The sequence below is a fragment of the Cyprinus carpio genome, chromosome A13 (genome assembly GCF_018340385.1).
Source record: "Cyprinus carpio isolate SPL01 chromosome A13, ASM1834038v1, whole genome shotgun sequence".
NCBI classification, from domain to species: domain Eukaryota; kingdom Metazoa; phylum Chordata; class Actinopteri; order Cypriniformes; family Cyprinidae; genus Cyprinus; species Cyprinus carpio.
Genome location: NC_056584.1, coordinates 13,885,509 through 13,901,874, shown reverse-complemented (window position 1 = coordinate 13,901,874; position 16,366 = coordinate 13,885,509). Strand labels below are relative to the sequence as shown.

The window sequence follows — 16,366 nt, the reverse complement described above, 5'->3', positions numbered from 1 at the left end:
GATTAAAATAATAAAAATTAATTAAAATATTGCTTTTGCAAAGACATTCATACATAGGCACAATGTCTATTTATTTACAAAAGATAAGTTTTTTAGATAAAAATGGGTCATGAGAAAAACATCTGCCAGATATATTATATATATATAATATGAAATGAATAAGGACAAAATTCAGATTCTTTTTCAACTGTTTTATTTAAATTGTGTTCATGGGAGTAGATTTTTTTATCTCCCGATTCATGGGAGCATTATTATATGCAAGTAATATTAAAGGGCTAGACTTACCATAAAATATTTGATATTACACCACATCATACAGACCCCTCTCACATAATAAATATACTGGAAACCCCATGTTTCCTATAGTAAATATGCACGTTTTGCTTTTATCAACTATAGTTCCAGATCTATGAAACTCCTTCATCCTCATTTTAGTTCTTGGAGGAATTATTGAATAAAGTTGTGCTTGCCATACTCAGGGATGTAAAAGTCAATTTACAACAATCTTCCATGGGCCAGTTAATCATCTCATTAAAGCAGCACTATGTAACTTTTGGCGCTCTAGCGGTTAATAAAAACAACCTCACCCAACCCACTTAACAAAATTCTAAACGGAGCTACTCCCATAAGGCCCCATTTACACTGCATGGTTCAAGTGACCCAATTCCGATTTTTTCCTCTCATGTGGCACAGATCGGATATGACCGGTGAACGTGTAAGCAGGAAAAACCGCATGGATTCCGATTTTCTCCGATCGGATTCAGGCCTCATTCATATGTGGTAATAAATCGGATATGAATCGGATACGTGCATTTGCGTGTGCCATGTAACAGACAAATCGGATATTCCCCAGTAAATGCGAGTCGTACGTCATTAAAAAAGTGACGTCAACTAAGGTGGACACCACCAACTGAGATCACATGACTTATTATAGGCGTGATAGAGGACAAGGATACACACAGTGGAGCAATGCGGAGGTTTTCATGTCTTTTAAGTCTTTGGGGCGAAGAGACAGTGCAGGCAAAAATGCAGGGTTGTTACAGAAATAAATAAGTTTGAAGACATTTCACGAGATGACAAACAGGTTTTCAATATATTATTAAGCGGTTTTTTTTTGTTGACTTTTCAATATATTATGGAAAGCAAAACACTGTATAATTTTTATTTGCATCTGCATCCATTGTATTTCGTGCTGTTTTACTTCCTTTTCCGAGTCAGAACGTCTACGTTTGGTAGTTTCAGCAGTGTATAGTGTAAATGCAAAATCAGATACGGGTCACTTTTAAAAGATGATGCAAGCGGGTCGTCAAAAAAATCGGATATAGTCAGAAAATCGGATTTGGGCATCAAGACCTGCAGTGTAAATGCAGCCTAAGTTTGTGTCTATGGCGATTCACATACCTGTTACTCCACAGCGGTGACGACCCGAATAGTCCAAATATAAGCACTTATTATGAGTGTACCGTAGTGATTCGGGATAAGACAAAACGCAGTTTTCGCTCATTATAAACATTTTGCACATTTTGAACACAGAGCAAGTTACATAGTGCTGCTTTAATGATGAAATAGAAGAGGAAAAGGTGCATATAGCATGTGCCAAAAAGTGACCATGGCAATTTTTAAATGTTTTTTTTTTTTTTTTTTGTAGATTTACAGAAAGAACATTTTTTTTTGTCATTGCTTTTAATGCATCAGTAACCAGTTCAGAATCCTTGTGGTGCTTGTATGTTAATATATACCAATGACACACCTGGATCACAACACTTTCAAAACAGCGCTGTGCAAGAAAACTACTATGTAACCATCCCTGACACTTTCTTTAGTCAGGTGATCTTACATTACTTAGGCAACAGTATAAAAATCACAGCTCTCAGTGATGGTGTTCATACACACTCAAAGTGCAAATGTAAATACTTGTAGTCATCAGATTCCACCATTTAATCTCAGAGATGGACAGTAACAAGCTTTTGCCCACTCTCATAAATCTTTTTTTATAGCCATAAACTTTTTTTACCTGTTCATTTTTTTTTTTGGAAGAGTGGTTCTTTTCCCTTATAGTTACATTTCTACACATGGCAGATTTTTTGTTTTAACAAAAAGACACCTGTAATGTACCGTGGATCTGGGCTATTGTGGTCTCATGTGGTCTTCTCCTTCGGAGCCTCATGGAAGGCTGAAGTAGAGTCGTCTTGGCTCTTTTCTGTGCTGTGGACCTTGGGTCCTGTGGCAATGGTGGAGGTGGCATCTATGCTCTCATACGCCTCTGATGTCCACTGCTGAAAAGAAAGAATTTGTGATATAAAAATATAAACTCAAAGTTTTGGGTCAGTAAGATATGTAAATGTCTTTGAAAGAAGTTTATGTCTCATTTATTTGATTAAAATGTAATTTGTGATGGTAAAAGTGAATTTTTTGCAGCCATTACTCCAATCTTCAGTGTCATGTGATGTTTCAGAAATCTTTTGTAACAATATAAATGTCTTTTCTGCCACTTTTGATTATTTCAATGCATCCTTGCTAAATAAAAGTATTAATTTCTTAAAAATAAAAATAAAAACTGACCACAAACTTGTGAACGGTAGTATATTATAAAAAATTAATCCACCAAAACAAAAACATGAAACTGAGACCAGCTCATTACTGTTCATTACAAATGTCAAATAATTAGCTTTTTAGGGACATAAGTGCATTATTTTTATAAAAAAACAACAACAACAAAAAAACCCCGTAAAATGCAGATGGATGATGGATATGAAATATTTACTGTCTGGTACATTTTTTTTTTTTTTTCAATTGAAGTTCATTTTGGACCCTGGATACATAACATTTTCAGAGTTAAATAAGGCAAAGAAGTGAAAGAACACTGCAAATTAATATGATTAATTTGAATGATTAATCTGAAATTTTATAGTGTGAAGTGTTATAAATATCCTTTTTTTTTCCTAAGTTATAAATAATTTTGGAGTGTTTTTTTAAGTTTTTCACTATAGCCTCTGCTTTATATGTCTAGATTGACTATAAAAACCTTTGAATGGGGAATTAGCATTTGGTGAAAAATGACAAAATCCTCTGTATATCATCTGGAGGCTACCAGCGGTCCAAGCTTTTGTTTCTTGAAAATACTTTAACAACAAAAAAATTGTATATCATTGTAAAAACACCTCGAAAAGACATCATCTCACCTGCAATGCACAACTTGAGCGACAGGACGGGCTCAGGACAATGTTGACAGAACTTGAGGACTGCGTATCGCTGGTGTTCCCCCCTCAGCTGCAGAGAGGCCCAAGATGACCAAGCCGCTGGAGAAGCTCCGCTTGCCAAACAGCAGGCTCAGTGTGGAGCTGGAGGAAGACACCTGGCTGGAGCAATGCTGATCTGTGGCTGAAGCCAGAGGCCCTGTTGTGGACAAACGAGGCACCTGGGAAAAGACGGAGGCAATGGAGGAGGTGTTGAAGGACAGCTGGCTGTTGGAGAAGCCAGAGCCCGAGCCGTGCTGGCTGTCCAGGATGGAACTCGATCGGCTGGTGACGGGGGGCCTTTGGCCCTGAGGTTGCACTGAGCGACCACAATGCTCCCGGTGAGCTGTGGGGAAAAATATTATTTGATATTAACTAATATGTTAATTTTCTTACAGGCTGTAGGACTACAAACTGTACAGATTCATATAGTATGGTTATCTTTTCTCACCCTAGAAAGTTCAAGGAAGGTATAGAAAAAGACCTTTTCAGACTATAGAAACAGAGAGGGACTGTTAAAGGAATAGTTAACCCAAAAAATGAAAATTAGCTGAAAGTTTAAGTTCAAACAGCTAATTAAAACATCACAATAATCCAAAAGTAATCCACACAACTCCAGTCCATCAGTTAATGTCTTGTGAGCTGTGTTTTTAATAAAGCCATCATTAAGGCATTTTAACTTTAAACCGTCGCTTTTGGCCAAAATATGAGTCCATAATCCATAGTAATGCTTCCTCGCCCTGTTGTCCTCTCACATCAAAATCCACCAACAGACTTGTTTAGAACTTTTAGAACTGTTTTAGTGTGATTTTTTACATATTTCTCTTCATTAATAAAATTAATAAAATGTTACTCCAAAAGTGTTAAATTTTATATGTGTATAATAATATATAGTTTTATATATATAATATAGTTTTTGCTCTCTTGCCTTTATAACTTTGAAGCTGAGATGTCGTTTGTAGAGCATGATGATCTTGTACTCATCCGCACCTTCATCCACCATGTGCGTGAGCAGGGTGTCTCGACTGGACAGTACCAATCTTCTCCAGGCGGGGTCGCTCTCATGACATATCAATAGACTGGTTCTGTAGTTGCTAATGGCTTCGTAAAGCACGGCAGGCTCCTCCGTCTCCTCTAGGCTCGTGAAGTGGTCCTGTATAGGTTCAGTTATTGAGATACTTAAAGGTAAATGGGCTGTGAATAGTCAGTCATGTTGTGTCATCTCACCTGGTAAAGTTTCAGACTCATTTTCACGGCTGGGGCCACCGGCGTCTGTAGCAGGTCCATGTCAGCAAAAACTTATTCATCCTTAGCAACAATACAGAAGTCACCTTTGAACAACATGTTGAAGCCATAGAGGAATGAGTCCAGACTGCAGTGGAAATCATTGAAACATGAAATCTCTTTTTATGGCAGTACACATTATCTTTTATTGAACTGTCTTAATGTTGAGAAGTGTACCTGTTAGATCTGTTATGTGCTGCTGTGCTGAGGGATCTCCTTCCAAGCACAGATAGAGCAAAACACAGAGTAACTAATGGAGAATCTTCATCGCTGTCTACTGGCTGAAGACAAAAAACTAAAGTTTAGATTTAAAGAAGTTTAGATCACCTTAACAGTGTATAATTGCAAAAAAGAGCTCAACTTTCCCTCCAAAGGTAATTCCCCAATTTTTTTCTACTTGGATTCGTAAAGAGGTATTCCTTTACTGTATCAGCTTTCAGTCACACTAATAAATGTCATTTGTTTCTCCTCACCTACTATAGTTTGTTGGCACAGTATTGGATCCACTCCAGGTAGAAGTTACAGTAGCTGGCTCTGGTGACCCCCTGCAGACAGTGGACATAGTCCTCATCAATCTTCATGCTGAACACAGCACAGTCTTTCTCAATATGATGCCATTTAGTGTAAGACTGCAGGGCTTCCTGCATGAATTGGTCTTTAACCCATATCTGCAGCTTGGGGTTATACAATTTTTATATTGTATATAGGGGTATGAATCGGTTCAATAGGAAAAGTTCTCAAACGTTCTGTTGATGTGGATGGAACACAACACTAAAATAGTCTGACAGTGTTCACATACTACTCATTCAGTGGTGCTGGATGTATAGTGCGAAACAGACCGATGCCTAAATAATCAGTTGTTTTTAGCAAATAAAAGGCATACAGTGCAACTGGTGTAGTCTCACTCTTGAACTCTTAAGTCATAGCTTAAAACAAACTACAAGATTTTGTTACCGAAAACTGCAATACACTACACGACTTTTGCACAGATTTTTGCACTGATTTACTCTGACTCTTAAAAGAGTCAATGCTAGTTGCTAAAAGAGTCAGAACTGGTCTGCAGATTTCACGGAAAATCATAGAATCACAGCATCGTAGCACAAGACTCTGATTCCATCCAGTAGAAGTATATCGAACATTTTTGATGTTCTGAGCTGATTTTAGAACACATATTGTTTAAATTTATCATTCGTCACTTGTGTGACCCTCAGTTGTTTAGTGTATGATACACATTTTTCTCAGTAAGTTCATGATACCTAGATCTGAAAGTCAGATTAAAAAAAAATGATTGGATTGCATTCATGCTTCTAAAAAATAATTTTTGCAAGCATGGTTTTAAATGTTATCTCCTCTTTTGGCTATGAAATTTCATTCCTTTAGAGTGATTTGAACCAGAACAGTTAAATGCTTTACCATTCTTAGTCCTGTATAACCAAAGTATACTGAACTACTACAACTGCTTCATATTTTTAAAATATAAAGTCCCACAACAGTGTTGCTGGTACCTTAAGGTAGTAAGTGATGAGCAGCTTGCGCAAGTAATAAACTTGCAGCATGGTGGCAGCGTTATTCTCACTGATGCAGTAGCCCTCCAGCAGATACTTAGTGGTGGTCACCTCCCAGGCCAGCCAACGGAGATTAAAAGCAGCATTGCAGGACAGCACATGGGGCAAATGGCCCGGCTCACAGCAACAGCAAGAATCATCCTTCTCTGCACCCTCTGTGACGGCCTCCACCTCCCGCTGCTGACAGTAAGTACCTGAGGAAATGAGAAAGTCACAGTGAGGAGAGGGAACAATGACATCAGTGTGACAATATAATGTTAAACCCATTTACCCCTGAACTCCAGGCCTCGTAGCTGGAAGGTGACCAGACCGTTGCAGACTTCGATGAGGTGAACAAGTGCATTAAGGTAGTCAGAAGCCAGGATGAAGCGCTGTAATTCCCCCAGCGGCCCAACATCAGGTCTCCACATAAAGAATGCTGCAAGGAGCGCGTCAGGTACTCATAGAAGATTGAGTTGAGGTTGTTGTCATCACAGCCTATATGGTAAGCATATAATGACTGAACATTTTTATTTAAAAATGCATGAGGACATTGTTGTGTTTTCAGTAATAGCAGTGATATGGCATCCTAAAACAGCATCTGACCTGATGTTGACCTAACACTGAACAACTTCAGTGTGTGTGACATGTATAGATGAAGACAGTATTTACCAGCATAAACATCATCAATAACCACTAATCTACAAGTTCATGAAGTGAAATATTCAATGTCAAATGCCCCATTTAATCTGATGCCTGCGCATTAAACCATTCAAGTTTAATATCAACAACAGAAACATTCTGTGTCATCACATTTGTGGTTCGAAAATACATCAATAATTCAACATAGCATGGTTTTCTCTCTGCTAACTAAAGACTGTTGGAGTTCAGATAAAGCCCATCAACCTTGAAGGAACTTTTGTCCGAGAGGAAACAAGGCAAGTACATGCCAAACATGTCCATCCTCAATGGCTGTTCCCAATATATATATACTTTATGGTATTTTAGGAAGGAGGTCCCTCGCAAGAGGATCATTATGTTTCTAATATGAACATAGTACTCAGAATGTACTACCAATATAAACACTCAAGCTGGACAGATTGTAAGGATATGAGGTACAGTGAAGGGCTGTGCAAATGCATGAAATGCACTACCCCATGCTATCTGCCAGGGGGCGATATATACCAGAATGAAGTGCAGCTTGTGGAGAAGATCCCAAAGCTGTTGACAAAACAAAGAGCCGTTGTAAGAGTTCGCAAGACAATAAATGCAGTTATTTTGGGACTAGTTACTAAATGTACTTTCTTCTGTGAGCTATTTTAGACAATAATCTGGCACAATAGACATAATTTTTTTTCTAAGTTAGAAAAAAGTTACAGACTTTAATTGTATTTTTATTATGTTACCTGTTTTACAGAATGTATCTAAATGAATACTAAATTAAAACAAAGATGTAGGACTTTGTTAATGACTTTGTTGAAGATTATGGACATGAGGAAGAAGTTGAGAAGGAATGTCTCAGAGGCACTTTTGCAGTCAAACTCAAAGAAGATGATAGTGAAGATGAGTGTGAGGAACTGGTAGCTGGGATTGCAGAAGGAGGCACGAAAAAGATTCATCCCAGCAACTGTCATCAACAAGACATCACAGCTGGAGCGAGACACAGACACCTGAGCCAGAGGCAGCATACAACCAAGCACAGCAAAGACCAATCAGGGTGGCTCTGACGCTAACTTCTGCTAACATCACCACACTGCTCAGTAAAACGTATTATAAGGTATCTTACTAAGTATGCTCATCAAGGCTGCAATTATTTATTTAAAAAATACAGTATATATTGTTGTGAAATATTATTACAATTTAAAACAACTGTTTTCTATTTGAATTTCTTTTTAAAAGAATTCATTTCTATGATTCTTCAGCATCATTACTCCAGTCTTCAGTGTCACATGATCCTTCAAAAATCATTCTAATATTCTGATGTGGTCCTCAAAAACATTTAGTTGTTTAGTTTAGTTGTCAAGTTTAGTTGCATTGTGTAATATTTTTTACAAAAAAATAAATTAATCAATTAAAACACAAATATACATTAAACAATGTAATCGCAGGGATGCATTACATTGATCAAAAATATTTTACAACATTAAAAAAAAATACTTAATCGCAGGGATGCATTACATTGATCAAAAATATTTTACATGGTTACAAAAGGTTTCTCTTTCAAATAAAACACTATTATGGTTTCCACAAAAATATTAAGCAGCACAACTGTTTTTAACCCTGATAATAATAAATGTTTCTTGAGCACCAAATCAGCATTTTAGACTGATTTCTGAATGAGACCCTAACCGTATAAATACATTAGCTTATATATTATATTATATATTTTTATATATATCTGTGTTACAGTAAATTGTCAACAAGAATAAGGGGAAGGATACTTACTGTATTCCTAATTTCTTACGATGGCTGAGGGCAAAACCATCATTAGTAAGTGCAGTGAGGACAATAGCTGGGTAGACGATATACTTCTCAAAAGTCAACAGCCCCACATAGAGACGCTCGAACCACATCAAGTGAGCAACCTCTGAATAGACAGTATACTAAAATTAATTAACATTAATGACACAATGTATTACAGCAGACACATTACGTAAGTGCAGGGAACTGACCTCTGGGTTCAAACTGTGAGTACTCCTTACTCTTCAGCACAGGATGAGAGATCCACAGCCAGGTATGGTGTTTCCGTGACTGAGGGATGAGATAGTGGGTGACAAAGCCCACAGTGGCTGCTAATGCATACAGCACTATAGACACAAATGGCTGCGTTGGATGCAAATAAACCTATTAGTTGATATGTAAACTGCAAGCTTTAGTGAATATGTGGTCATTGTCTCTCTGTATAAGAAGTGTATAAGTAAGAGAAACATACCCGTAGAGAAAGGAAAACTGTGCTGGCTGTTAGGTCAAAACTGAGGCGAGAATACAGACAACCAGATCTGACAGTAAAATCTCTTTCTGCAACACAAAATATAAGTCATAAATTATTATTAATACAAGATTCCTTAGATGCAAAAATTACAGTTCCATTCAAAAAACTAATACTTTTATTCAGCTAGGAGTTATTAAATTGTTCAAAAACAATTAAAACAAAACAGTAAAGACATTTCGTCCCCTTGGAATTATAAGGTTCTATCTACATTCCGAGTAGTTTTGAGATATTGAGCTTCAAAGTTTTGTGTTCCATTCACTGTGTAAAGAGCCTTATTGTTTTTTAAATAAAAAGTCCCATAATGTACACAACATTAAAAAAATCTATCACATAATGTAAATTTGTTCAATAAGAATATGTGAATAATACTTCTATTTCAAATAAATACTATTCTTTTGGAATTTCTATTCAACAAAAACACAAATAATAAAAAAAAAATTTTTCAAATAAATACTATTCTTTTGGAATTTCTATTCATCAAAGAATCAAAAAATTGTATTACGGTTTCCACAAAAATATTAAGCAGCACAACTGTTTTCAAAATTGATAATAATAAGAAATGTTTCTTGAGCAGCAAATCAACATATTAGAATGATTTCTGAAGGATGATATGACACTGAAAACTGGAGTAATGACTGCTGAAAAATCAGCTTTGCCATAACAGAAATAAATTACATTTTTAAATATATTAAAATAAAAAATAATTATAATAAAATTTAATAATACTTCATAAAACTTCTTTAAAATCAAATAAAAAAAAAAAAAAAAAAGACATAATAAAAAACATTTAAAAAACAATTCTTCCTAAATCTTCCATCTCCAAACCATTGAACAGTAGTCTACTTCTGATTACTCTTGTCAATTTTCAGGTGAAATAAAAGAGCATTTTTGCATATTATAAAAAACAGGCTTTAAAATGAGGAACGTGGTACCTTCAGCAAGGAGTCCTATCAGCTAGCAATGACCAGGCAGAACTGAAAGACCCAGATGTCTTTGAAGCAGCCCTCATTTAGAAGCACAAACCCCAGAAAAGCCACCAAGAAAGCTAAGAATACAGCTACCGTGTTTTCTGTCATATCCTCGTTCCTGCAAAAACAATGCACATCTTTCTGTTCCTGTGGTATTTGAATAGCAATGCAATGTCTGTAAAGGATCCCAACACTTTCATTGTCCCCCACACCTGTCTAATAATGCCATCAAGGCTAGGCGATCATACAATATGTTCACCCATTTCCCAGGAAAGACCTTTAGTTTGTAGTGCAGCTTTCTTGAGGGTTTCTCTTGGCTTGATGTCTCGGATGATTCATCTAAGGAGTCCTCCTCCTGCCCATGAGTAATATTTAAGCTGATATTACTAATATTTAAGTAATATTTAATCTCTTTGGATGTAGCCTCTGGTCTACAGATGACCTGAAGCATAGAGCTCTCTGACTGGGACGTTTGTGAGGGCAGAGAATCATAGTCAGGGTCCCTTTCCTTATCTGTCTGAGGACTGTGAGGACAAAAATAATTTTTTCAAAGTCTCTAATGCTCACCAAGGCTGCATTTATTTGAACAAAAATACAGTAACATTAATTAATATCATTTAAAGTAAGTGTTTTATATTTGAATTAGGGCTGCGTGATTATGACAAAAATTAATTGTCGATTATTCACTTGAAATTGTAATTACGATTATCTGGGACACAAATGTCAACTATACATTGGTTTGGTTTCTTCTTTAAATAATAAAAGTAAAAATATGCATGTTATTATAATGTTATATTATCTTAAGCACGCAGATTAGCATAAGTGGACTTTGAACGATTAATTGCCGCTTTGAATGATAACGTAATTGTGGTATCTGTAATTGTAATCACAATTCAATTTATTTGTGCAGCCCTAATTTATATATGTATATATATTCAACTATTTCTCTGATTGCAAATCTGAATTTTCAGCAGCCATTACTTCCGTCTTCAGTGTCACATGATCCTAGGAAATCATTCTAAAATGCTGATTTGCTGCTCAAGAAAAAATATTTTCATGGTGGAAAACAGTTGTGCTGGATAATATTTTTGTGGAAACTTTTTCAGTATTCATTAATGAATAGAAAGTTTAAAACAACAGCATTTTTTTGAAAAGGAAAATTATATTTCAATGCTTTTGCGTTCACTCGCAAAAACATTTGCATTCCCTCACAGAAGTGTTCAATTCTTGCAAGAAACTTTGCATTTACTTGCAAAAGACATAGTTTTTCCTCCCAAAAGTTTTGCGAATCTATAGTTTCTCAGGGGACGAGAACACAAAAGCCTTGAAATACAAATTTGCCTCCCATCTCAGTGTTTTTTTTTTTATCACCATGTACCTTTACTGTCTCGGTCATTGGTAAATAAAATAATTAATTTCTTTTAAAACGTTCTACTGACCAAAACCTTTGAACAGTAGTGTGTAGAGTATATTTTTTTTTTATTATTGTTGTTATTATTATTAACAACAACACTTTTTTTTTTCATCTGTTTTCTATGAAAATATCATGCTTCTGTTCAGGTTTAAAAAGAAAGTAAATAGCAGCAGTCATTTAGCAGATGCTTTTATCCTAAGCAATTTACAGTATGCCAGATGGTATAATACCCACCTCTCTGGAGACAATAGGAATGAATGTTTCTGGAATGGTTTTCATTGTGTCTGTAACCAGACTGTTTGGGGGATTTGGACGCTCCTGTTGTTGTCCTTTGGATTCTGACACATCCGAGTTCTTCTCCACATCATACTTTGCTCTGAAAGGAGTTGGACCATTAGTTTTGAGTAAAGATATTAAATCCAGTGTCATGCATAAATCAGCACTCACCATTTCGCTCTTCATTCTCCTTCTAAGCCTCATTTTCTCCCCCAAATCTGCTGCTATTGATAGACTCCAGCAAAGACACAAACGCAACAAAGTTGGACTCATTGGGTATCTGTCCCTCCTTGGCATCTAAGTCTGATTTAGAGGAGGTCATTGTACCGAGCTTATCTTTAGCTCTATGGCTAATGAGGACAGCATCCCGTCCACTGTCGATACTGAGTGCCCTAGCATGTGATCTTCCACTCTGAGTACACCTCATATACACTGACGGAATTTGCAAGAATCCATCAAAATCCACTTTAAGCTCAGCTGGGTCGTTTTCCTCAGTGTGGGAGTTCACATCAATGCCTGAGGAGCTGTTATTGGTCACTTGGGCACTCAGGTTGGGCATCTCAAGCTCATAGCTATCAAATTCTTTGTATTCCTGAGCAGTGTCAGAACTGATTGGCTCTTTGGCAAGAAGTCTGTCTTGATGTTCGGACTTCTCCTGAACAGAGCTCTCTCCTGCAACAGGTGTATCTTCCTTTTCATCACCTGCAGAGGGTTCCTCCACTTCGTGAGGTGAATCGAAGGTGATGACAGGAATTTTGACAGGACAGTCGGATTCTCCTGGTGGGACTAAGCTGACTCTAAGATGCTCTGTTTGACGGACTCCTCTAGTTCAGCTGCTGTCTGTGGGTCACAGCTCATTGTGATAATGATCTTAACTGTATCACTCTTGTCTGGGTGGGCCGAGGGACTCGAGTTGTCAACCAGCACCACGGCATTTTCATCTGAGCAATAATTCTCCTCAGGCAGTTCTCCATCGTTGGCATCTCATGTGATTTCTAGAGAGGTATTTTTGTTGTTGGGGTCAGTTGGGGGGTTTGTCTTTCTCCTCTATACTGTCTTCTTCATTCACAAGGGAAGGTGGTTGATCATCCTCAGCATTGTTCCTGTGGGCTGAAGGAATCTGCTCTCCCTGCAGGAGTGGAGCAGACTGGTCAGTGTTGGGACTGAACACATCCTCAGTGGTGAGTCACTCCTCTGCCTCTGGCCTAGATCGTTCATCACTCTGACCTGTAAAAGCCAGTCAGTATACAAACAGCATGTTTAAAATGTCAAATGGACAAAGATTTGAATTCAATAGCTACCAGATGATGTCACAAACTGATTTAAATGGTTGAACCAAAAATAAAAAAAAATCTGTCATCATTTACACACCCTAATGTTGTTACATAAGACTTCAGGTAATCTTCAAAACACAAATTAAGATATGTTTACTGAAACTGAAGAACTGTTTACTGAAGATTTCTGACCCTTCATTGAAAGTCCAGGTATCCAAAACTTCCAAGGAGTCAAGGAATAGATTTTACATCTAAACAATGATTGACGCACATACATAGAACATAGAACATTTAGTAAACACAGAAGCTCAAACATGTTTTGGCTCTAGCATATGATGCATTCATTTTATAACATTTTTGGATCTTCTACGTTTTGATGACCAGGACTTTCAATGAATGACAGTCAGTGATTTTTTTTATTTTATTTCTAATTTGTGCTTTAAAGATAATAGAATTTTCAGTTTTGGGTGAAAAATGAATAAAACCCCAAAACCAAAGTTAATCTGATCAGTATTAACCAAATTACATTAAAAAAAAAAAAAAAAAAACAGTTCTTGTATGTACTGCTGTATAATTTAAGTTTTTTATAAAATGAAATTAATTTTTTAATATATAAACTTTAAATCAACTTAAACTTCCTCATTAAATTCAATAAAATTTTCTAAAGCATGTCTCTGTGTTTGCAAATGCAGTCGGAGACCCTCACAATGTAAGTGTGATGCTGTGTTTGGGCTTTCTGACAAAGCTGTTTGACAGCTCTTTTTGAGAGGTCCTGGCAGGATGTCACACTCAGCATGCATGCAACTGAGGGAAGATAGAAAGTAGTCAAGTTACTCCTCAGTTCATATGCAAGCTCTGTGATGGAAACTTACAGTGATATATCTGCAAAGCATGTTCCCAGAATTGTGAGGATCTCTTGCACTGCAGTGAAACCAGGCCAGTGCTTTAATTAAAGCTGTTACATACCCTCTATATTCTTCAGCTCTTCAGATTTTGGACCCTCCTTCACAGTTTTGTAAAGCAGGGTAAAATAAATAAATAAATAAAATAAATAATAATAATTAAAGTATACAAAAATATTACACATACCAAAATCCACTGTAAGATTTGTTATATTGCTTACGTGTTGCTGTTATACTAATAACCATTAACATATTTGTGACATTCTGTAATAATTTACTAAGTAAATGTAAATAATTATGGTACATAAATTCATGAAAGTATTACTCACTCCAATCAGTCAAGGGTCTGTTTCAGTCTGTTTCACTGTGACTTGTATTACTGAACTTGGTCTGTTTTTGGTCAATACAGATATGGCAACACTGTGAGGAACTGTGCTGCTCTTCCTGAAGATTGAAACGATTCAGACTTTAGCCTGGTCACAAGACAAATATATCAAAATGCTTTTGGCAGTAGAGTACACATGCTTTGAGGACACTGCAAAATAACAATGAAATCTATAAATGGCACAACTGATTTTGGATCTTACGTTAGAGATGGAAGACAGGAATTAGATGAGTTGCTTTTCTTGTCTACACCTTTGCTGATGTCAGGCACACTATTCTGGGCTACAATGTCGCTCTGATCAAACATCAGATGGAGGCGATAATTTACCATCTTAATGACAATGAAGAAAACTGTCACTGAGGTGCAGTAGATACTGAGGGTAGTAGTGGTGGGTGGAAGAGCCTGAGGAAGGAAGAGATACATTTAAGATAGATAAATCAGCTATAAAATATCATTTTAGATGTTTAGGTTTGTTATTATTATTATTATTATTATTATTACCGCTTTTTTTGTAATTTCTTGACCACTGACAAAAACATTATTAATATGCTTATATGCATATTTTCTACTGTAAATGCAAAACAGTGCTGACACAGTCTGCCATGCGTTCATCACCTGTACAGGAGGCTATGCAGAAGAAAAATGTGACATTGCTAGCACCAAACAAACACCAAAATTGATTTAATATACAATACATTTAACGCGTGAATCAATTTGATCTCTTCAGAGAAATATTTTGTGTAAGGTTTCTGCAGCTCTAACGCACTGAATGATTCATATTTGCAGAACACATATTATCGGCGGCCTGCGGCATTGTATCACTCACCAGATGAAGAGATAATGGAAGCATGAGCAAACATCCATAAACACAGGTGACATGAATTGTTGAATTTATTCCGCTCTGGATCATGATACCATCCACCGGTCAGTGAAGCCCAGACTCCCTGACGTAGCGTTTGCACAACTTGAGAGCCCATTTTTTTGCAACAATGGTCGCTACAAATATATCATGCTGTAAACTGCAAATTCACACCGCTGCCGTCCTCGACTCGGCGCCCCTGCGCGCGATTACATATTTGCAAAAGCTGCATCTACATCCTTCCTCGAAGCCGTTTACTTTTCTTTTTCATCGTCCACGCATTGGTTCCCTAATTCCCAGCATAAGGGCATTAATTTTGTGCAGCATCCTCCTGCGCCAGCTTCACATGAGCGGAGATGAGGGAGGGAGGGACTGACTCATGATGCTCAGCTGCTCACCGAAACTCGCGCCCCCTCAAAAACAAGCCCAATATTATTCAAGAATTTATTATCATCAATATTTATTATCAATAAATGATCCTACAACATATTAAGCTGAAACCACTATTTTCTTTGAAAAGCAAAAAAAAAAAAAAAAAAAAAAAAAAAAAAAAAAAAACATAAAACACAAATATCAGGAATCAAAGTGCGATGGCTTGCACTATCCACTCATCTCAGATCGCCTGAGAAGAATAGAATTTGAGAAATGTATAAGGAGAAAAAGACAAGAGCTTTAAGGGGGAGCCGTGAAATATATTCAAACCACATGTAGCCTATCTTCCGTTGTTATCAGGCCTACTTATTTGTCATTATAGCCTGTGGTAATGAATACATTTCAAAAACATTGTAAAAAAAAAAAAAGGTGATCCTTCCTCTATTACCTCTACTATCGCTTGGATTGCCTACACAGCGTCACACGCCTCACGTTGAACATGATTTTTCTCCAATGAGGCGGAGGAGGGAGCGGAATGCTTGATGAATTAGCTACAGCACTTTAATTACTGCACTGATTGGCTATTAAATGTGAGCAGAGCAGACAGGGTGTAAATCAATGCATTGCACAGTTTTTTTACACAGTAACAAAACTTTGACAGAATTAAGTAAATAAAAAATAAAAGTGAATAGAAATGAAGTGAATAAGAAATAAATATACATAAAAATACATAACAGACAAAATAGACATTAGACAATATATGTAGGCTACAGATATGCTATACAAGGGAATGTGAATAAGATAATCCATTGTGATACTTTTATAATGATGTGCTTTAGATGCCATAAAGTGTAAATAAA

At 36.6% G+C, this 16,366-nt stretch overlaps 1 pseudogene; it reads right to left on the bottom strand.

The window, feature by feature from the left end:
- Positions 1–1,599: 1,599 nt before the first annotated feature.
- On the bottom strand, positions 1,600–15,642 carry LOC109071985 (annotated as a pseudogene).
- Between the last annotated feature and the right edge of the window lie 724 nt (positions 15,643–16,366).